Source organism: Schistocerca cancellata, chromosome 4, assembly GCF_023864275.1.
Source record: "Schistocerca cancellata isolate TAMUIC-IGC-003103 chromosome 4, iqSchCanc2.1, whole genome shotgun sequence".
In the NCBI taxonomy this organism is placed as follows: domain Eukaryota; kingdom Metazoa; phylum Arthropoda; class Insecta; order Orthoptera; family Acrididae; genus Schistocerca; species Schistocerca cancellata.
Genome location: NC_064629.1, coordinates 115,997,646 through 116,021,760, shown reverse-complemented (window position 1 = coordinate 116,021,760; position 24,115 = coordinate 115,997,646). Strand labels below are relative to the sequence as shown.

General features: G+C 39.4%; 1 protein-coding gene across 3 annotated transcripts in view; it reads left to right on the top strand.

The window, feature by feature from the left end:
* Positions 1-24,115, top strand: part of LOC126183887 (neurogenic locus protein delta) — a 1,431,801-nt gene that overhangs the window by 326,892 nt on the left and 1,080,794 nt on the right. For 2 of the 3 annotated variants that reach the window (XM_049926198.1, XM_049926199.1), the window contains exon 2: positions 3,117-3,169. The gene's annotated coding sequence lies outside the window, so the exon portion shown is untranslated. The remainder of the gene's footprint in view (positions 1-3,116; positions 3,170-24,115) is intronic. The other variant, XM_049926201.1, reaches the window with a different exon arrangement.

Genomic DNA, 24,115 nt, shown 5'->3' with positions numbered 1-24,115 from the left:
GTGGCTATAAGTGGAATGCGTATACTGAACTCTGCTGGATGTAAATCTCTGCATGTCTTAAAGGTGAGTTAATTATCAATCACTATAAAGAAGTAAAAAATCCCACTGTTAAACACATAATTAGAACTTAGAAATTACGTAAATTCCAGAGCATGACTTGCAATAGAGATGAGATCTGGATTGTACTGTAATACCGACTGGCTGGCTTGACGTACAACAGAAATCTAGACTACACTTGGTACAACTTCAGAGCTATTCAGCTATTGTTAAGAGGTTAATAACTGTCATTTGTTTTCTGATATAAATATTTTAAAATATTTAAAAAATACAACCCTGCAACTTCGCAACAAAATTGCGCGGAATTTTCGCTCTAAGTACTATAACCACTTAACCTCACATATTTGTTTACTCTGTAGTTTATCGTTTGGAGGTTAGTTATGTTCACATAGGGCGCTTCTAACACTGTTTTCTACCGTAGGGCACCAACACACCAAAGATATTTCGTTACAGTGGAAAAATAAAAATCGAAAACCGACGACCACGTAACGTGCATCTTGTAAATCTTGTGAACAGCCTTCTGATGATGAACTTGTGAGTTCGAAACCGGTTACGGCGCTATTTACTTAAATAAATAGCAGTATTAATAGTTGCTGGTTGCTGTCTTCTTCTTTGTAAGAATCGACATATATTAATTGGTATAAATATCTTACTACATTCCGGCGCTTTAGTAGCAAACACTGTAATGACGCTTAGGGTCCCCATAGAATTTAATAGTCTCAAGGTAGCTTTTAACAATTCACGTTTCATAAAGAGAATGTCTTACTTTCGCGCCTATATGTCGGTGGGTCCTCGACATGCAGAAATCTTTGAGCAGAATTTACTCCTTAGGTTTACTCATAGGCATCACACCACAGACGAACTTCGGTGCCATATGGCCCGTCCGTTATCGCTACATGTGTTCCGATCGTGGGAACCGCTCCTTACTCGTCACTATAACATTCTACTTTGATGCTTAAGAAACCTAAATATACTGTTACGTAGAGCGTCACAACAAATTGTTAAAATTAGCAAATAAAATGTGGTCCAAAATAAGAAGCACATCACAAACTGTAAGTCACACAGCTACATAAGGAATGGCCGCATTGAACCCTTTATTTCTTGGGAATCGATACGTTTACAACATTTGATGAAGTTTTAATATCCATTTGTGCAAAGTTTCTCAGTTTACATAAATATTTATTATGAACGTGCATTATTCTTTTCAGAATGAAGTGGCGTAAACTACATGTGATGCAAAAAAATAAAATCTTTGTTATCTTTCTCATTTCATAAAACTGTTATGAAGACAGAACCGCATAAAATATCAATAATTAAAGGATACAAAACTTCACGAATTATGTTAAAGCTATATCTAATAGAATAAAGGGAAGTGAAGCGATCTGTAAAAAGCGAGCTCTATTATACTACTCATTCTCTTGGATCTACTCACGCTGTATAAAAATTTCCTTTCATGGTAACTATAGTGGTGAACCTAGTCCAATGAGTAAACCATAAAACAAATCATTTTGATATGTCGACAGTTCGTACTTTGCAAAATAACCTGTAAGAACTGCATATATCCTTGTAAAAAGAGATCTACGGATGAATAAAGCTACTACTACTACTACTACTAGTACTACTACTACGTATACTTTTCTGTAGTGCACACAGAGAGAAATAATCATCTGTAAATTTGTTTTGATTAAGTTGTCCGTTGGCTAATATGTTAGTTGCACTATAGTTTTGAACAACAGTCAAGTTCAAACATTTTTCAATGCTGTGATTCTTGAGTTTCCCCCGGTGTATTTGATAATCAAAATATCCACGGGTGTACTGCCGGTCTACAGTGTCCAACGGGCACAATATTTCGGCGATCATACATGTCGCCATCATCATGTCGTCTGATGATGGCGACACGTATGATCGCCAAAATATTGTGCCCGTTGGACACTGTAGACCGGCAGTACAACCGTGGATATTTTGGTTATTTTTCAATGGCCTTTAAATTTGATAATAGCGCATATAAAACTGTAAGTCTCTGGTACAGTCAGTATCAGAAAGAAACTATATTGCAATGTCACATGGAAGAGAACACTAATATTCCCAGGAACACGGAAGATTTAAATTAATTCCTTGTATGTTCTAAATTTTGAAATTTTTTTCATTCTGAATTCATAGTAGCCTCCCACAGATACGTAGTTCCATAGCTTCCTTTTAGTAGATTCTTTTATTGTCAGCTGGAGCCCTGAGGATGAAGGTGTGCTTCGAAATTTGCATTTTCTAACAAAATAAGCTACTGCAAGACAGCAGATGAATTATTTAACTTAATTTAACAAACATATTTGCATCAGTGTAATGATACCTAACCAATAAATAGATAATAAATTCACAAAACGTAAAGGGTAATACACCTTGTAGTTGTTAGCTTACGTTACTACTTAGGAAAACTTTGTCATAAATGACAAATGACATCTTTCCTACGTAGCTAGAGAACGAAAATTATATAGCCAATAACTCAATGTGTAAATATGAAACATTTTTTTTTTTTTTGGGTTGCTAAGACACATGAAAGTTACGAAACAAAGTCGTAGAATGAAAATATCTGTAAACTATTTTATGGAAATGCGTTTCTTTATTTTAATGAAACCACTATGAAGTTTTAGTGAACATCCGTAACTGTTCTCTCATACAGAGATCATCAGTTTAACTGCCGTGGAACTCCAATAAATTTCCATTCCACTTAATTGCCAAAGAGTAGCAATTTTTCCTATTTTGTTTTGATATGTTTGTCATTTCTTAATAATTTTTTTTTATTAATATGTCATCGCTTTCTGTGAAGTGTGAATATTCTTTTACAGCTTCGAAAAAATTTAAGGATTCTGGCTAATATTATACGAAACCTTTAAAATAATTGTATTCCACTAAAGTAAGTCCTATCCCATTGCCACTTCAGTAACTCCATATGTTCCCTGAGCTAAAGTATGTAATATTTTTGTCATTTAACCATTTTGTCGATTAATGAAGGAAGTGTTTTTCATACATGGGTGAACATAGACTAACTGGACTTCTTGTTGCAGGTTATTGGTTACGTCTGCAGCCAAAGGATTTTCAGTCTTGTTGGACTATGTTAGTGAGTACATTCGCTTCGCAACGTGTCTCTTCTTTAGAATAGCTCACATTGTTGTATAATTAATTTAATGTTATTTATTTACATTTCGTGTACAGTACTAACTCACATTAACTTAAATAATGTATCAAAAATCTGACACTACAACTTCTTCGTTTTTGAGTGTTGTCTATAGGGTTTATTTCATGGTTACTTTTTTGTGGCACAATGAATTGCGATAAACTTGCAGGTGCGTCGAATGCCTAAAGCCATGTAATATGCAATATCCAATACGTGTGCAACACGTGTTGATAAAAAAAACATCAGTCAAATTTTTTTATTACCATATGGCCACTGTCACTCAATATACTTCTTTGTTTACTCAGAGCAAAGAATTTACTTATTTGGACATGTGCATTAATGGAAGTTATACATGTCATTATATTTTAGAGATGCAGGTGCTACTTATTCCTTGTATTTTCCACGTTGCTATAGTACCTTGCTGAGATCGCATCCATATTTACAAATAATAATACGCAAACAGGGAAAGGAGAATATTATAAAAACCTCAGTTAGATGCCTATGCAATCCATATTGAATAAAAAACTACGCAATACCACCACCGTTACTGATACTAATGCTAACTTCCCCCATCAAAAATTCATATGTTTTGTTTGTTCAGAAAAAAATGTAAAGAAACTTTATTAGCCCTCAGACTTAAAAATCACGTCTTCTTTTTGTTTCACATCACATAATATCGATGCATGAAAAGATAAACGACTTTTCACTCATTTAGATCATTTTAAATATTTTAAAGGTTTCTAGAAAATATATAATGCGGAAATCGATTCGAGAACATCAGTAACGTAGTTCGGAGTTTTTTTATTTATTTTTTTATAATTTGAAGTGATATTGGCCATTAATCGACCCTCTCTGTTTCAAATATATGAAAAGATTTTCAAATACCGCTACCAGTCACAAAATTTGTTGACTACAAAATAATATCTTAAGTGACACGTCTCTAAGTGACACTTTATCGTCAGGCTATCGTCGCATAACAAAAATATTAATATAAGTGTATACAGATATTACAATTTGTCATGAAACGAAAATTTAATATCTTCAGATACTTACGTTAATGTTTTATAATGCCAATATAGCCTGGACATGAGCTAACACCTCGAAACATGTTGATAAATAAATAATTTAGTAGTCAACAAATTTTGTGACAGCGGTATTTGAAAACCTTATCATATATTCTTTTATGTTATGGTTACAATTAGAAAATCTGTCGACATCAGCATTCAAAACTGCTCTAGAGCAACCATACCCAGCTAGATTCCCGGGTATGTTAATGGAATAGTGTTACTGTTTGGTTCGTTTGATATGTCGTTTAACTCTTCAAAGCTCTTCTGTGGAGCTCACTTTGGAATACTTCATCAGAAAAACTGAAGGATATCTTGCAGCTGTATAATCTAGAGTAATATTTGGAGTTAAATCATCGCTTCAGCTAAAGACAGGATTATGGTTCAAACTGGTTACGAGAGTCAGGCTGTGAAATTGAGTTACTGGTGATGAGTGGACGGCTTGATAACGCACATGGACACAAGGAACGCTGCAGTTAATGGCTTAGACCTGAAATAAACGGAAACAAAAATAAACTAATTATTGTATGCTCATATCGAAGAACCCGGTAAACGTGGACGATCTAATTCCTTTAAACGGGAAACGTAAGTAGCACCAGACGTCACTAATTCTTTTCAGTTATGGTCCCCTAAAGCTTGGAAGGTTGCAAGTATCTGGACGATGAGAGGCTGATATTAACAATGAGAGGAAATTTTAGACATCAAAGTTAACTTTCCAAAGAAAATTATTTCTTAATTACTTTCATTTGGTAGAAGGTATTTTCTCCAAGCAATTCATACCCCTCAAACACTAACATTCATTAGGATCTTGCATGCCGCATAAAGTAGACAGTGAAACAGCAGAAAGGGGTTTTGCCTTTTCCAGTTCATCGGCGAGGTACTTTGTAGCACTTTCGTAGGAATCGGACTTAAAAATTTAAATTTGTGTGTTCGCCGTATGAGCTGTGATTTAACATCCTGATCTTTTCGCAAGATCTATGTGGGATGGAGTAAACTGTTGCTTCAGTATTTTGGAAACACGCGCTATCGGAATTTTAACAGTAATCCTTTAACTGATTTGTAACGTCTTTTTTATGTAGCGTACGCAATTGCATATAAATGCGGAACTTCTTGACGATCATGCTTACTAAAGAGAACCATTGGCTAAAGACTTCGTTCCTCTTGGATCTTCAATATCTCTCATAACACTACCGTCCGCTACTGTTACACTACAACCTCAAAGCTGGAGGCAGTTCGTATAATGGAATTATTTTTATTCAAGCAATTATAGTATAAAGAAGCAGAGCAGTGTTACCTTCTGAAATGATGTTTGTTATATTGACCGCCATTTACCTAACGGAGGTGGCTTATCGGAAGTGAAAGTCAGAATTACGAAAATATTTAAACAGTAAGAAACAATATTTTACCTATCCACACTGTTCAAAGAATAAAGAAAACGGTAGCCAGCCTAATTAGGCATGAGAATGATTAACGTTCTTGTTCAAGAAAATGGGTATGAGTAACTTTAAGGGACAAGGACAACCTATACTTTGCCACACGCGATTGCAATGAACTCTGACTCCTCCATATGTTAATGTTAAGGTTGGAGCTGACAGCTAGAGCAGAACAAACTATTTGCATAAATATAACAGTTAACGATACACACTATTATCTTCAGGGCTTAGTCAAACTGAATGGTCTCAATAGTATTACTATCAATATTCACTGTAGAATCATAAAATGGACATAGGTTCAGTATTTCTTTTACCAATTAATTTTCTATCTGACATGAGAAAGAAATATTTCACTAGCAAACTATTTCTCACTGACCTTTGAATAAAAGAAGCTACTGTAATCATAGATAGTGGTCTTTCTGTTACTTGTTACCTAGCATAAACACAATAGACAGACTGAGGATCTAGTTACATTATTAATATGGATTTTCAAAACACAAGAGACAAGCACTTAGCAAACATGAGTATTTAACTTTCCACAAATGCAGTTCACAAGTTCCACTGCAGTGAGACACAATATTGACATATTTGTAAGAGCTGACTCACCTTTTCAATTTACAACAGGTGGCACTATGATCATTAACTAAACAAAATTTTATAAGCTTCAGTTTTAAGAACTTTTATATTTTAAAAGTAACAGCAAATTGTTTACTAAGAAAATCATTTCAAGCCAAACTTTAGTAATATTTACTTTTGGAACTAACCTCAAGATAGTTTATTACTTGTTTTTATTAACACAGTCTTCTACTTTCAAGTCAATGATTAAATAGGTAACTTTGAAAGTCCACCAAACTTTAAATTGGACTATTTCAATTCCTGGGGGGCTTTCACAAAGTTACATTTACTACCTCCCACAATTTTACCAAATCCACAGTAAATCTGAATGCTCCCTTCTTACCAAATATCAAACAACATTATTTAATTAACTGTATGGCTTTGAGGCTTTCATGTTTTTTCACAACGACACTCGGTAATCATAGTTCAAACGGAGAGGAACTTGAGAGGTGTTGTGATAAGGAAAAAATCAAGGTAGGTACATAAATTCAGTTATAAATTACCCTATATTTGAGCACACTAAAACATCCAATGAGCTGATCCTTCACTGTACATTACTATAGTTTTTCTGTTCCATTAAGTGATTGCGCAATGTGGTGGCGACTGCATCTTGGTAGGTGGATTTGCAGGTAGAATTGCTGGACTTTGTCATTCCTTGGTGGCGATGATAGATACCAATTCCAGAATAGTTCCAGCTCTTTATCCACCCATCTGAGGCATTCTAAAGCGTCAGGAAAAGCTTCTCTCGCAACCAGCACAATACACAACTTTTCCACGAGCAGTTGATAGTTTGGTAGCTCGTCCCCGACTGATTCTTAATCCACCTCTTCTACCTATGCCAACCACATTTTGGCCGCGCTACACAGTTCCGTTCCCGAGGGGAACCACACCACCTTTTACTTACGAAATTACTCAGAACCCTAGCAGTTTACATAACAGCAACCAAACATATAAAATAAAACAGAAAATTTGCATATATTAACATTTCTACAAAAAATTATTCACACAGAAATGACAATTTTATACAGCAAGTTTTGTTCCCTCCAAATGAGACAAAGAATTAAAATGACACATACACTACACTGCATAGAATCAAACCATGACATCAAAGTTTTACAAAGAGAGGAGTATACAATTTTGTGTTATCGATTCAATCAAACAACATTTACAGAAACTCAAAAATGAAATGTTGAACAAAACAGAAAGCAAAATGAATCAACAAAAGGTATGTAGTGTCTAAGTTATAGTATTACACTATTTTACTAAAACTCCTTTGTAAGGGTCCCAGGCTAAGAGAAATACTTAGCAGTCGGTCAAACAAGTGTTTTGTAAGCCGCTTCTTTCTTAAATGAGATACACTTCCTTACGATGCTTCCAGTGAATCTTCCTGTCTCCTGCCTTCCCTACAGCTACTTCAATAAACGTTATACTTTAAATCGTTTCGGACGCATATATAGGTTTGTGGTTACTTCCGGTAACAGATCGCTAATTGTATAGTCAGACAGTAATATGTAGTTCCACCTAGTTACATGCAGTACCTAAAATTTGTTCGTATCATGGATCAGTTTCCAGTCCTTCACCAAGTGTTGATACCTTGCAGGTATCCCTGCATTTCGTTGTATCATTCTGGTGTTACAACGTTCTATAGGACTTTGCCTTTATCCAATCGCTAGTAAGCCTTCGCTTCTACAACGAGATACTCTAAAATACAGCTAGAAACGGTGGACTTTCTTGAATCTCTATAGATTGGCTTAGATATTCCATTATGTACAGCCTTATTCCTTCGTTGAACGGCTATACTGGATTTTGTAATCTGCTATCACCAATCTTAATATCTGTCATTTCGGTGTTCGTGCGATTGCAAGGAGGAATTCTATGACGATCTTATTGATCAAACAAATTTCGCATTGCTTGATTTTGTACTTCAGTCTTCTGTGTGATATCCTAAGATAAGGTCTGAGTGTAATCTCTGAGCCGGCCGAAGTGGCCGAGCGGTTCTAGGCTCTACAGTCTGGAACCGCGCGACCGCTACGGTCACAGGTTCGAATCCTGCCTCGGGCATGGATGTTTGTGATGTCCTTTGGTTAGTTAGGTTTAAGTAGTTCTAGGTTCTAGAACACTGATGACCTGAGAAGTTAAGTCCCATAGTGCTCAGAGGCATTTTTTGTAATCTCTGAGCAATTGTGCGGATGAATTCGATCCGTTTACTGACATTACGTAAAACAAATATCTTAAACTATTTTCCGAAAAATCGATAAGTAAAAATCTACTTTACAACTCACTCCAGTTTCTTTTTTTATTTTTCACCTTACGCTCATTTTGGCCTAGCTAAGCTCTTGTTTGTCATCAAGGATATCACTTTGTTTAAATTTGTTATGATACTGTGTTTAGTTTTGTAACGACTTCCTAATACTGCTACTGAATTATGGCAGGCCGTTCCCATTCCTTTCAGTCTTGCTAGGCACATCCCTGATTAAGGTGTGTTATGACAACTGTGACCGAGTTAAATATGGACGAGATTTTCTTTTTTCTGTATCTTTCAGTCTGTGATCCATTAAAAAGCATTTACATGGTTAATTTTTCGTTCTTGAAATACGTATTTACTGGAAAATCATCAGATTCCTTGAATCTTATTTGTGTATTGTTGACCTCCTGTGTGAAGGATTCAACGATATGTGGAAAAGATTCATTGTGCCGACCTACCAGAGAATGGTTCTCATCGCTGTACTGTTGGCATGTGTTAAAAGTATGTCCTGTTATGAATTGTAGTAACAGTTGGGAACAACTTATAAACTGTATCATTTAATGAATAGGTAATTTTTCACAATTTTGCCTTTTAGCTATATAAAAGGAAGATATGAAGTAAAGTTTAAAGGAATTAGATGCACTATTCTAAATTATGAAGTCCATTCGATTTGTTGAGTCATATTACTACTGTAATACCAAATAACAAAATAATCTAATTTTTAACACACTGGAATGAGTCTGAATTTTCTCCACAACAAAGAAACAGAAGGAGGAACTGTACTACGCGATATATGTACCCGAAATACTCCTTTTTGCTGTTCACGTGGCTTGCACATGACATCTGTTTTAGGAAGAAATCCAGTCTTGCAGAGGACATCTTTGTTGTAGCATCACACGAAATATAATATTGGGATACAGTGAAAGCATCTCAGTTTGAAGCTGAGAAACCTGGAGATACAGAAAAGATGTGTTGTCAGTTTATGAACTAAACCCGTGAATAAACATAACATTCTGTTATTTGCGGTATAAAATCTAATTATTGCACAAATGTTTTGAATATACGTAACAGTAATCCTGTGTTCAGACGTTAATAGCTACTTCTGATCACAACATAAATGAGCCCACAACAGGAGAAGTGTTATCTTATCTTGTGTGAAATTGATTTGATGTGCGAATTTTGCTGGTACAACGCTACAGTAATTATAGGAGACGTGAAAAATGAAGGAAAAAATTCTGTATAACTTACAGGAAGGCTGAAATGCCGTCATACTCTTTTCTGCCTGTGTTCACAAAATTTTCGTAGTGTTTACGTTGTTACTGCTGCACACCCAACAAACTGTTAACTTTTGATAAAAATGCAAATAATGCAATAAAATATTACAGAAGAGTTTGAAACGTCCCTTAGAAAAATTAATGAATTACTGTGCTGATAAACCTCTCATATTATTTGATTTTCAAACAGCTGAGCAGAACTGAACGTACTCAGACATTTCGCTCTTTACCTATTCTGATCAACACTAAACTGACAAACAATATTTTTAGCGCAACGCAATCTAACTTTCAAAAATCCCTACCAAAGAATGGCCCTGACTAACAATAACCTATATCTTTCATGAATCAATTACCTCACGAAAATCTTCGTTACTCGAATTACTGCAATACAGCGAGCGCCAATACTGCCAGCTAAATAAAAGATTCTAACTACTGAAGGCACTAACTACTGATAAGCATAGTTAGTAAATGAAAGATTTAGATAGAGAACAATGTATTTACCTTAATAGTGTTCAAAAGTCATTATATATATATATATATATATATATATATATATATATATATCAGTTCATGACATCCAGTCTTACAAATTTACTGTCTCTGATGGACACACGTCCGTATCATCCGCTCTCAAAATTCCACCATCTCTCTCCCCACATCCACCACTGCTGGCGGCTCACCTCCAACTGCGCAACGCTACGCGCTGTTAACAGCCAACTGCCCAACATTACAATAGCAAATTGCAACAATGCAAACCAGCCACAGACTGCACACAGCACAGCCAGTGATTTTCATATAGAGCGCTACGTGGCGTTACCAATACAATAACCTAAACAGCCTACTTACAAGTTAGACGCAGTTGAAGGCTAGGGCGTAACATCTGAATAGAGCCATTGAGCTTTTTAAGTTACCAACGGTTTAATGGCCTAACTTATTAGTAATTTCTGGGGCAAAATAATGTGTAAGGGTATTAAGCAAGAAATGAGGGATTACATTCACTAATTCACACCATATTTATCTCAGTGCAGGACGTAAACAATACAGTCGAATATAGAAATATCCTGAACAAATAACATCGACGCTCAAACGTTTTTATACAAATGCGTTTCCGAGATGTTATAAGACAGAGATATGAAATGGGTTTTCATTTTTGTTGAACTTTCAGTTACTGAATGGATAAAATAGTCGTTGCGGAACGAAAATTATTAGCTGTAGTCGATATCTCTGTTGATGATACGAAATGTTATACTTGTATATGCGTCACTCTCGTTATGAATAACTGCTTCGCGACAGCTATTTAAAATTTCAGAATACCTTCTCGTGGTGACATAGTGAGCGAGCTGAATTTATTTGGGAACCACACCGGTGCAGTCTCAGGCACACTGGTATACTATTACTCACCTCTTTGAATTTTGTAAAATAAGCTATAAATCGATAAATTAATAGTGTACACTTTCTGATGGTATGTAAAGTATTAATGAAATAAACCAACGGCAGCTGAGACTCGTTCCCTATGAGTAGTGGTTCGCAGGAATGCGACAGATGTATTCCTTGAAGGCACGTTCTACTCGTCGAACTGGCAACCTCTAGCACGTCTGGCAAGAAAATGCTCCCGATTTGCTGCCATCTTTTCTTTTCGGATTTAAACTTTAAATGGGCGCTGGTGCGTGCTAAGCGAGGCGTTAATTTGGCATTGTCGCTATTGTTGCGGCGCGCTGCTGCTCCTCAGCATCCCGGTAAGGGGCCCCAGCCTCCGCCAAAGAGGTCAGGTTCCCAGACCGCTTACAATATCCAGCTTGTCGCGGTTGAATTCAGGTTTTTACGGCGGCCCAGAGACGAAGAAAAAGTGCTCCCAGACTCCACCTCCCCGACCAATGGGAGCGCGCGCTCGTGCCCCGCAAACCGCCAATGATGAGACAACGTATACGGATGTCGTGGTGGTATCGCCTAGTGGAACGAGCCTGCTATTTCAAGTTTTTGTTCGTGTACTCGTCGATTGGATTTCTTCGCTTACTGCAAATGAGTCGCTTTCGGCATCAGTATTTCTTCCTTTTATTCGTCTTTCACGCATCCTCGACTCTGAAAATGCTTCGATTTCACGAGCACCGCTTACGACTCCTCTGTTTTATGTAACACGGTAACCGTTTATCAGTAAGTGGATGATAAAACTAATTTTTTCACTCACTCGATGACGGAGACATTGTGGTACAAGGTACCCTCCGCCCTGCTATGTTTGGTGGCTTCAGGAGTACTTGTGTAGATGTAAATTTCAGAAATGTTGTACGACTGCGGTACCTATCCGGAGAAAAGTAGTCCTATAACATTAGATTGCGTGAGGATTATGAGGTAATCGCCGTAAAGCATACAGGCACCTGTTCCGGCAGATACTGCTTTTTACGTTAAGCACATTTTCAGGATTTTGTGAACCCGCCAGGAATTCATAATTTTTGAAGAAAACTAAAATATCGATGAAACGGCACTGTTATATTTCAGTACTACACTCACGATATTTTGAAGAAGCTGTATTCGATTTTAAGCTTACTTCTCTTGGAGCAGTCTCTCCCACAAATACATTAAAATTTATGAAAAGTTAATAATAAAATCTGTGCACTGTCTTTTAGATAGCGCTTTTATTTCGCCAATGTACGTTTAGAAGTCACAGCTTCATCAAAGAGGCTGCAGGCTGCAGGTATCATGTACGGATCTTCATCTACATTTACATACATACTCCGCAATCCACCATAAGGTGCGTGGCGGAGGGTACCTCGTACCACAACTAGCATCTCTTTTCCCTCTTCCACTCCCAAACAGAACGAGGGAAAATGACTGTGTATATGCTCATTCTGATGCCAACGGTGGCCGAGCGGTTAAAGGCGCTACAGTCTGGAACTGCACGACCGCTACGGTCGCAGGTTCGAATCCTGCCTCGGGCATGGATGTGTGTGATGTCCTTAGGTTAGGTTAGGTTTAAGTAGTTCTAAGTTCTAGGGGACTTATGACCACAGCAGTTGAGTCCCATAGTGCTCAGAGCCATTTGAACCATTTTTGATGCCAACGGCCAGAAAAGCGTATCTCCAAATTTTCTCTGAGCCTGTTTTCTGATGACGCAGTTTCTTGCAGGAAAGTAATCTCATCACAAGAATGTTACGAAATGCAGAAAGATCTTTGCTGCCAGTAAAGATTAGGCATAAGATCTTCAACATAAAGAAAACTGGGCGATTTTTTATGTTAGACTGCCTCAAGGAACTACAGAAAGGGCGTCCGACTAAAAGGGGCAAGTAAAACACAGTAAGTTAGTTGTAGAAACGCTCGGTATTGCAATTGTAAATTGTCGTAGCTGTGCTGGGAAAGAACCAGAACTCCACGACCTACTTGAAAGCACTGAAGCTCAAATAGTTATAGGTACAGAAAGATGGCTAAAACCGGAAATAACCTCAGCAGAAATTTTTCTAACGGCCTAAGAGGGTTCATAAAGGATAGATTAAATACAATTGGTGGTGGAGTATTTATTGCTGTCAGAAGTAGTTTGCCTTGTAGTGATCTTGAAGTGGATAGTTCCTGCGAAATAGTATGTGTAGAGGCTATACTTGACAATCTGACTAAATTATTAATTGGATCGTTTTACCGACACGCGACTTAGAACATACAGTTGCCGAACAGTTAAAAAAAACTTGAGTCTCATTTCAAATAGGTACCCCACTCATACAATTATAGTCGGTGCTGACTTTACTCTACCCTCAATATGCTGGAAAAATTATACGTTTGGAGCCGGCGGCAGGCATAAAATGTCATCCGAAATTGTACTGAATGCTTTCTCAAAAAATTGTTTTGAACGATTAGTTCATGAGCCCATTCGAAACGTAAATGGTTGCGAAAGCATACTTGACCTCTTAGCAACAAAAAGATTCGAAAAGTGCTCAAGTCACACCAATTCCCAAAAAGGGAAGTATGAGTAATCCGTTGAATTACAGGAACTTATCACTAAGGTCGATTTGCAGTAGGGTTTTGGAACATGTACTGTATTCGAACATTATGAAGTGCCGCGAAGAAAACGATTTATTGACACTTAGCACGTATTCAGAAAATATCGTTCTTGTGAAAAACAACTAGCTCTTTATACTAATGAAGTAATGAGTGCTATCGACAGGGGATGTCAAATTGATTCCATACTCTTAGATTTTCAGAAGGTTTTCGATACTGTTCCTCACAAGTGTCTTCTAACCAAACTGCGTGCCTATGGAATATCGCCTCAGGTGTACGACTGCATTCGTGATTTCCTTAGAGAAAGGTCAAAGTTCTTAGTAATAGACGGAAAGTCATTGAGTAAAACAGAAATAATATCCGGCGTTCCCCAAGGAAGTGTTATAGGCCCTCTATTGTTCCTGATCTATATTAACGACATAGGAGACAATCTCAGTAACCATCTTAGATTGTTTGCAAATGATGCTGTCATTTACCGTCTTGTAAAGTCATCAAATGACCAAAACGAATTGCAAAATGATTTACATAAGATATCTGTATGGTGGGAAAAGTGGCAATTGACCCTGAATAAAGAAACGAGTGAAGTTACTCACATGAGTACTAAAAGAAATCCGCTAAATTTCGATTACGCGATAAGTCACACAAATCTGGTGGCTGTAAGTTCAACTAAATGTTTAGGGATTACAATTACAAGTACCCTAAACTGGAACGATCACATAGATAATGTTGTGGGTAGAGCCAACCAAAGACTGCGATTCATTGGCAGAACACTTAGAAGGTGCAACAAGTCTTCTAAAGAGACTGCTTACACCACGCTTGTCCTCCCTATCCTGGAGTATTGCTGTGCCGTGTGGGATCCGCATCAGATCGGACTGACGGATGACATCGAAAAAGTACAAAGAAGGGCAGCTCGTTTTGTATCATCGCGAAATAGGGGAGATAGTGTCACAGACATGATACGTGAATTGGAGTGGCAATCATTAAAACAACGGCGTTTTTCGTTGCAACGGGAACTTCTCACGAAATTTCAATCAACAGTTTTCTCCTCCGAATGCAAAAACACTCTATTGGCAGCCACCTACATAGGGAGAAATGATCATCACGATAAAATAAAAGAAATCAGACCACCTTAAGATGGAACTACCGCATAAATATAATCGTAGTCATCACAGAGGCGACTGCCGCATACATTACTTTTGTCCGAGCGATTCTTCCCCGAATTAAATTGACAGAAGAGATATGAATACGCAGAAAACAGCCATGCAGTTCGTCCTAATTTTTATTTATCCACCGCGAGATGGAAACTGAAATGTTCTAAATCTTCTGTGGAAGAGACGACAGCACAGACGTTGTGCATCACGGAAGGCCTTATTCAAAAATCTCGCAGGTGGGTTTTCCAATACGTGTGAGGGAACACATGACTTCTGATGCACAATTTTTGGAATGAACGATGACGATAAATGCACAGAAACTGAGACATCCACGGAGACGTTACAAAGCCATCATACACATGGAACATTTCTAAATGTTGTAGAGAACGTTACGATAAGAGGAAAATGATATATGTGATCTCTACATACCACATCTCTTGATCCTATGTGCCTACCAATTACATTTCGTGATATATACTACGTGATCAAAAGTATCCGGACACCTGGCTGAAAATGACTTACAAGTTTGTGTTGCTCTCCATTGGTAATGCTGCTATTCAATATGGTGTTGGCCCATTCTTAGCCTTGATGACAGATTCCACTCTCGCAGGCGTACGTTCAGTCAGGTGCTGGAAGGTTTCTTGGGGAATGGCTGCCCAATCTTCACGGAGTGCTGCACTGAGAAGAGGTACTGATATCGGTCGGTGAGGCCTGGCACGAAGTCGGCGTTCCAAAACATCCCATAGGTCTTCTACAGGTTTTCAGGTCAGGACTCTGTGCAGGCCAGTCCATTACAGAGATGTTATTGTCGTGTAACCACTCCGCCACAAGCCGTGCATTATGAACAGGTACTCGATCGTGTTGAAAGATGAAATCGCCATCCCCGAATTGCTGTTCAACAGTGGGAAGCAAGAAAGTACTTAAAACATCAATGTAGGCCTGTGCTGTGATAGTGTCACGCAAAACAACAAGGGGTGCAAGCCCCCTTCATGAAAAACACCACCGTCTCCGAATTTGACTAAAAATGGCTCTGAGCACTATGGGACTTAACTTCTGAGGTCATCAGTCCCCTAGAACTTAGAACTACTTAAACCTAACTAACCTAAGGACAACACACACATCCATGCCCGATGCAGGATTCGAACCTGCGACCGTAGCGGCTGCGCGGTTCCAGACTGTAGCGCCTAGAACCGCTCGGCCACACCGGCCGGCCACCGAATTTGACTGTTGGCACTACACACGCCGGCGGATGACGTACACCGGGCATTCGCCATACCTACACCCTCCCATCGGATCGCCCGCCATATTGTGTACGTGATTCGTCACTCTATACAACGTTTTCCCACTTTTCAATCGTCCAATGTTTACGCTCCTTACACCATGCGAGGCGTCGCTTGGCATTTATCAGCGTGATGTGTGGCTTATGAGCAGCCGCTCGACCATGAAATCCAAGTTCTTCTCACCTCCCGCATAGCTATCATAGTACTTGCAGTGGATCCTGATGGAGTTTGGAATTCCTGCGTGATGGTCTGGATAGATGTCTGCCTATTACACATTACGACACTCTTCAATCGTAGGGAGTCTCTATCAATCAACGGATGAGGTCGGCCTGTACGCTTTTGTCCTGTACGTGTTTCTTCACGTTTCCACTTAACTATCACATCGGAATCAGTAGACCTAGGGTTCGTTAGGAGTGTGGAAATCTCGCGTACAGACGTATGACACAAATCACACCCAATCACCTGACCACGTTTGAAGTCCGTGAGATCCGCGGAGCGTTCCATTCTGCTCTCTCACAATGTCTAATGATTACTGAGGTCACTGATATGGAGAACCTGGCAGTAGGTGGCAGCACAATGCACCTAATATAAAAAACGTATGTTTTTTGGGGTGTCCGGATATTTTTGATCATATAGTATACAATGGATACAATATTTGTGTGCCTACATTCATTGCGAGATGGCGTCAAGTAGTATACTGAATGTATTTGATAAGTATCTTTAAAAATTTTCGCTAAAGTTGTATTGCACCGGCCATTGTGGCAGAGCGATTCTAGGCACTTCAGTCCGGAACCGCACGATCGCTACGGATGCAGGTTCGAATCCTGCCTCGGGCATGGATGTGTGTGATGTCTTTAGGTTAGTTAGCTGTAAGTAGTTTTAAGTCTAGGGGACTGATGACCTCAGATGTTAAGTCCTATAGTGCTTAGAGCCATTTGAACCATTAAGGGGCCTTGTTGACAACCTGGGTCCATGGCTTCGTGGAATCTGCGCCACACTCGAACCCTACCATCAACTGTTACCAGCTGAAATCGGGACTCTTTTTTCCAGGCCACGGTTTTCCAGTCGTCTAAGGCCAACCGATATGGTCGCGAGTTCAGGAGAGGCGCTGCAGGCAATGTCGTGCTGTTAGCGGAGGAACTCGCGCCCGTCGTCTGCTGTCATAGCCCATTAACGCCGAAGTTCGCCACGTCGTACGTCCCACATTGATTTCTATGGTTACTTCACTCAGTGTTGCTTGTCTGTTATCATTGACAACTCTATGCAAACGCTGCTGTTCTCGGTCGTTAAGTGAAGGCCATCGGCCACTGCGCTATCCGTGGTGAGCATTAATGCCTGAAATTTGGTATTCACGGGAAGCCCTTGTGCGTATGGACCGCGGGATATTGAATTCCCTACCGATTTCCGAAATGGAATTCACCATGCGTCTATCTCCAATTACCGTTCCATGTTCAAGGTCTACTGATTCCTATCGTGCGACCGTGATCGCGTCGGAAACCTTTTCACATGAATCACCTGAGTACAAATGACAGTTCTGCCGATGTACTGACCTATCATATCTTGTGTACGCAATGCAACCAAATCTGCTTATTGAGATCCCATGCCTTTTGACATCTCTGTGTAGATTATGTAACGAAACACTAAAAGTAATAGATGCGTTCTGTTATTTTGTGCCCTATATTAACTGATGACGGCTGAAGTAGAGAGGATATAAACTGTAGACTGGCAATGGCAAGAAAAGCGTTTTTGAAGAATAGGAATTTGTTAATGTCGAATATAGATTCAAGTGTTAGGAAGTCATTTCTGAAATTATTTGTCTATAGTGTAGCCATGTGGGAAAGTGAAATATGTATGATAAATAATTTTGAAGAGAATAGAGACTTATGAAATATGATACTACAGAAAAATGCTGATGATTGGATGGGTAGATCGCTTAACTAATCATGAGGTACTGAATAGAAATTGGGAGCAGAGAAATATGTGGCACAGCTTCACGGGATCACCAATATATTGCTGGAGGCAAGTGTGTGTGTGCGTGTGTGTGTGTGTGTGTGTGTGTGTGTGTTTTGGACAGATGACCAGTCATAGAGCGAGACCAACAGACGAATACTGTAAGCAGATTCCGTAGGCTGTAGGTTGCGGTAGTTAATCGAAAGTGAAGATGCTTGCACAGGATAGAGTATCATTGAGAGCAGCATCAGACCAGTTTCGGACTGAAGACCACAACACAACCTGGTTATCAACAGTTCCTCCTTCATACTGAGGAGAGGTACAACATGTAAAAGAGCCTTGATACGTGCCCTACAAACTCGGCTTCCAGCCAGGGACAAGACTTTTGAAAGGGTTCAAGCTCTCTTTTTTTAAGATTTGAATTTTTCTGACAAGCAGGGAAGTTGACTAGGGTGGCAAGGGCTTTGCCTGGAGTGCCCAGGGATGTGTGTTAGCACCCCTCTTGTTCACTGTATATACAGGGTGAGTCAGGAGGGAAGGTGCATGCTTTTAGGGATGATGGCATTAGTGATTCTCAAATAGAAACTTCATATGGAAGTATGCTCTATTCCGAATGGTTTCGGAGACAGAACACATTTAATATCACTTTTGTACGTGTCCTTGAATAACTCGAAAACCGCACCTTCCAGCGAAAACGTGTCGCACTACAAAATTAAACTATATTAAATTTCCTACAAAAAAAGTTCTATTCATTTTTTTCTCTAGAACTAATGGTTTGTGCGAAGAGAGCGAGAGAATTTAGAAAAACTCGCTCGACGCGCATGCTCTGTATCTTACGTAGGTTTTGTAGGCCAATTTGAGGTAGCACATTGAGGTATCAAGTTGAGACGAACAGTTTTATACGGGACATTTGTATCTATCAAGTCGGGAAAGTACCTCAAACTGGACTACAAAAACTACGTAAGCTCTAGCGCATGCTCGTCGAGCGGGTTTATCAACATTCTCGCGCTCTCTTCGCACAAACCATTAGTTCTAGAGGAAAAAATGAATAGGACCTTTTTCGTAGGAAATTTATTATAGTTTAATTTTGTACTGCGACACGCCGGCCGGTGTGGCCGAGCGGTTCTAGGCGCTTCAGTCTGGAACCGCGCGACCGCCACGGTCGCAGGTTCGAATCCTGCCTCGGGCATGGATGTGTGTGATGTCCTTAGGTTAGTTAGGTTTAATTAGTTGTATGTTCTAGGGGACTGATGACCACAGATGTTAAGTCCCATAGTGCTCAGAGTCATTTGAACCATTTGTTACTAGTAGGTTCGATCAACACGTGAATATTTCGTAAATTCTGCGTGAATTCCAGTGGGAATCCCTGAGAGGAAAATGCAGTTCTTTTCTTGAAATGCTATTGAGAAAGTGCAGAGAACCAGTGTTTGAGAGTAACCACGAAACGGTTCTACAGCTACTAACGTATTTCTCGCATAAAAACGGCGAAGACAAGATAAGAAAAATTATGCACGTACAGAGGCATATAGACAGTCGTTTTTCCGTCCCTCCATTTGCCAGTCGAGAAGGGAAGGAAATGACTAGTAGTGGTACAAGGCACCCTCCGACCTGCACCGTATGGTGGCTTAAACAGAATGTATGTAGATACAGATATAGATGTGGAGCTTTTGAATAAATCAATCCTGATCAGACCGGAATTGTTTTCCAAAGCATTCTATTTCACTGCCAGACAAGAAAAGTGAAGCACCCAGAAGACATGGTCGGATGTGAAGAGTCCCGTCTCGATATATATCGCGATGATGTACTCCACCGTCTGGTACTGGCTCGTACTCTCTTACTTGGCGTTGTATGGGTAATTATACGCTTCCGTATCTTCAGTGTCCCACGCAGTTGAGCAACCGTCATTGCATAAATGCCGATGAGATGAGCCGGTTTCCCCCGAAATAATAGGAACCATGCTCCCCCTTCCCGCTCCAGTTTTTTTTTTTTTACTACAGCTATTGTGTGAACGTCATCATTCTAGTTCTGTGCTCCTCATTTGAAGGACATGTAAGTACAATTAACCCCTTCCTCTCATAACTGATAGCTGTTTACAAATATTAGGTAATTTGTTGCAACTTTACCGATTTTCCAAATACCCACATCTCCATCCCAATATGTATGGAAATATAATGTTAACGAGTTACCGGAATGCATCATAAAACATACTACGTCAGTACCCCGACATACAAAACTTCAGAGATACATTGTTTAACTACAAATACGCTCTTGCAGGGACTTTAATTGTTAAACAAATAGCAAAGTGTGATATTGCAACAAATTACGCCGATATCCCTCATAAAACAATTTTTGAAATGCATTATTAATAAAGAATGCACTCTTCCTGGGAATTTAAATGTTAAACCCATACCACAAGACGATTTTAAACAAATATGCTCTTGCTACATTCCAAATCTGTCATCCCTTGCATATTCTGCAAAATGGCGGAAAATGTTAGTTCATTCACCCCTCCAAGTTAATTCTGTATGATACGGTTGTCACACCACCTAAAAATGGTGCTCATTATTACCTTAATTAATGGTTGGAAACGGCCACCTTGAAGTTTGATATCCTAATTAACACAATTAGCAACAAAGTATTGCCGGCCGCGGTGGTCTAGCGGTTCTAGTCGCTACGTCCGGAACCGCGCGACTGCTACGGTCGCAGGTCCGAATCCTGCCTCGGGCATGGATGTGTGTGATGTCCTTAGGTTAGTTAGGTTTAAGTAGTTCTAAGTTCTAGGGGACTGATGACCTCAGATGTTAAGTCCCATAGTGCTCAGAGCCATTTGAACCATTTGAATCAAAGCAATAAATACACTTCTTCTTGTTCCATCTGCAAGGACACAGACGAAAGATCACATCTCTCTGTCGCTATTTACGGTGTTGTCCATTCTCCCTCAGCATTCCACAGACACACGCGGATACAGAACTGAACAATCAGCAAACTCCGACAAATTAATACCAAGTCTTGTCCCTGCATTGTCGGTACTTGACGTCGTTAGAGTTGCGCTCTTCCAGACCCACAGTACAGTAATCGAGCTGGGTAGCGCAGTGGTTAGCTCACTGGACCACATTCTGCAAGACAACGTTTCAAATCCGCGTCTGGCCATCCTGGTTTAGGTTTTCCGTGATTTCTTTAAATCGCTTCAGACAAATGGCGGGATGGTTCCTTCGAAAGGGCACGGCTGCTTTACTTCTCCACGCGTCCCTAATCTGAGCCTGTGCTCCGTCTCTAATGACTTACTTGTCGACGGACCGTTAAACACTAATCGCCTCCTCCTCCTACAGTACGGTAGTTCTGGTACAGTACGTGAATGACGTAGTAAATGGTAGGATTACCGGTAGTACTAGTAGCACTGGCAGGGAAAGAAACTTAAATGAACGTGCAAAAAAAAAGTATTGGGAGCCGACGTTTCCTCTTTTTTTTTGTTTATTTTCTTGATCGTGTTGCATATAATTAGAACAGCAAATCATTCAGTGTCAGTCCATTGTATATTTTATATCCTTACGGAATATAAATTAGCTGACTGCGTAATTTCTGCGCTTTTATGTAACCAAAGCAATTACTTTTGATGGAAGTAAAGTTGGCATGTAGAAACAAAAAAATCAGTAGTGTTATGTTCTCAATAAATCGTTCGTCGGCACAATCAAAGGCAAGAGTTTCCTGTTGTTATTGATAAATGCGAAAGTTGTTAATGAATTACAGGAATATGTTTTATTTAAGGTCAACGAAGTACTGCAGTATATATATATATATATATATATATATATATATATATATATATATATATAAAACCTGAACTAAACATTAACAATTAAAATTTTTCTATAAATACTGTTCATTTTTTAGTAGCGGATATAAGGACAACAATGTATTACACAAATGTTCCGTAGGTTATGCACCCCTCTATGTAGTATATCCTCCGATTTCAGATGGTTGGCTGCTTCCGGTTTCTAGGGGAATCCAGTAAGTCACTGACCGCATTCTTAAATAAAGTGATCGATATGAGGTAAAGCATGATAACTATGCAACACGCTAACGTACATGTTACGTGGGTACACTCTTAATTGCCCAAGGTCATTAGGAAAAGTACTGTATTCTATGATAACTTACGGTAAGTTATGGTAGTCCACGCTGGTTTTAAAACTCTAGATGTCTCTACCAAGATACTTAGGATTATTACATTATCGCAAATAATGACTGACAAAGTCGAAGGTGCACACTCACAACACATCGCTAAACGAACACTGTAAATGTCGTGTGGCTAGGGCCTCCCGTCGGGTAGACCGTCCGCCGGGTGCAAGTCTTTCGATCTGACGCCACTTCGGCGACTTGCGCGTCGATGGGGATGAAATGATGATGATTAGGACAACACAACATCGAGTCCCTGAGTGGAGGAAATTTCCGACCCAGCCGGGAATCGAAGCCGGGCCCTTAGGATTGACATTCTGTCGCACTGACCGCTCAGCTACCGGGGGCGACAACGAACACTGTAAACAATAACAACAACGGGCATAGACAGGGAACAGGATAACAAGTATTTTATTTAAAAAAAACTAAAAATGCGAGGAGTCGCACACATGATAGTTCATGTGCGACGTACCTAGTAGCTTGCTGGGGACACACCACTTACACTGTGCCTTAGTAACACTGATCACAAGCTATTAATGGTCTCACACAAAGCGCCAGTGGTAAGGAGGAGATGGGGAATTACCGCTCGAAGAAAATACGCCGAGCTTCTTTACTCCATGCCCTGCTAACTCTCTGGCTCCTAATTGAGATAGCTGCATGCGATGATGCCCACTCACGGTAGATAGCAGCCAGTATGAAGTAACCGGTTGAGGACACACTACCCCGGAGGTCTTAAGAACGATCTATTTTTTTAAGACATGTCTCTATAAATACCGAAAATATTTCCAGTAATGGGTCGTTAGTAAAATCATTACATCATTTTACTATTTCTTAGTTATTTTCCTATGATATCCGCATGAAGCGAAGAACGATTGCTGAATCTCTTCCGTTGTTGAATATGAATATGTAATGCATGCAAGCAATCTTGTCTTGGAGGCTGCAAAGATGTTGATGTCCATACACATTAATTTCTAGGTGTTCCAACTCGTTAACATTCGATTGTAAACTATATCCATCTCCTAGGACATGTAATTTTGCAGAAACGTAATGTTCGGTGTAAAGTTGAATTAGCCATACCACAGTGCTAGCGGGCTGGATGACTTGTTAGTTTTTGTTTTGGGGCAACGTAATTCTGTTGAGATTGAGTCATAGATGATATCGCTGAGCGCATCTGTGAACCAATGTATTTGCATATACCACATCCCAGTGTAAGTCTTTGTGTTTAATCTGAAACGGAGTTTTCTTCCAAAAGTTTCTGATTACTGTCTTTGTCGTCTTTCATTAAGAATCTTCTTTAAGACATAGCCTACATTGAGGTTTGCAAGGCTCGAGATGTAGTTGCTGGAATCTGTCTGTACCGTATGTTAATACTGCGATACTCCCATTCAGTCTTTAGTATTCTCTGTGAGCACTGAATTGGTTTGCTGAAAGCGGTTCAAAATGGCTCTGAGCACTATGGGACTTAGCTTCTGAGGTCATCAGCCTCTAGAACTTAGAACTACTTAAACCTAACTAACCTTAGGACATCACACCCATCCATGCCCGAGGCAGGATTCGAACCTGCGACCGTAGCGGTCGCGCAGTTCCAGACTGTAGCGCCTAGAATCGCTCGGCCATGCTGTAAGCGGTATGATGTCCATATACATTAATATATTGATGTTTACGCCATAACCCAAATATCCACTTTCTCCCATCCAAAAACATACACGATGATCATTGTACA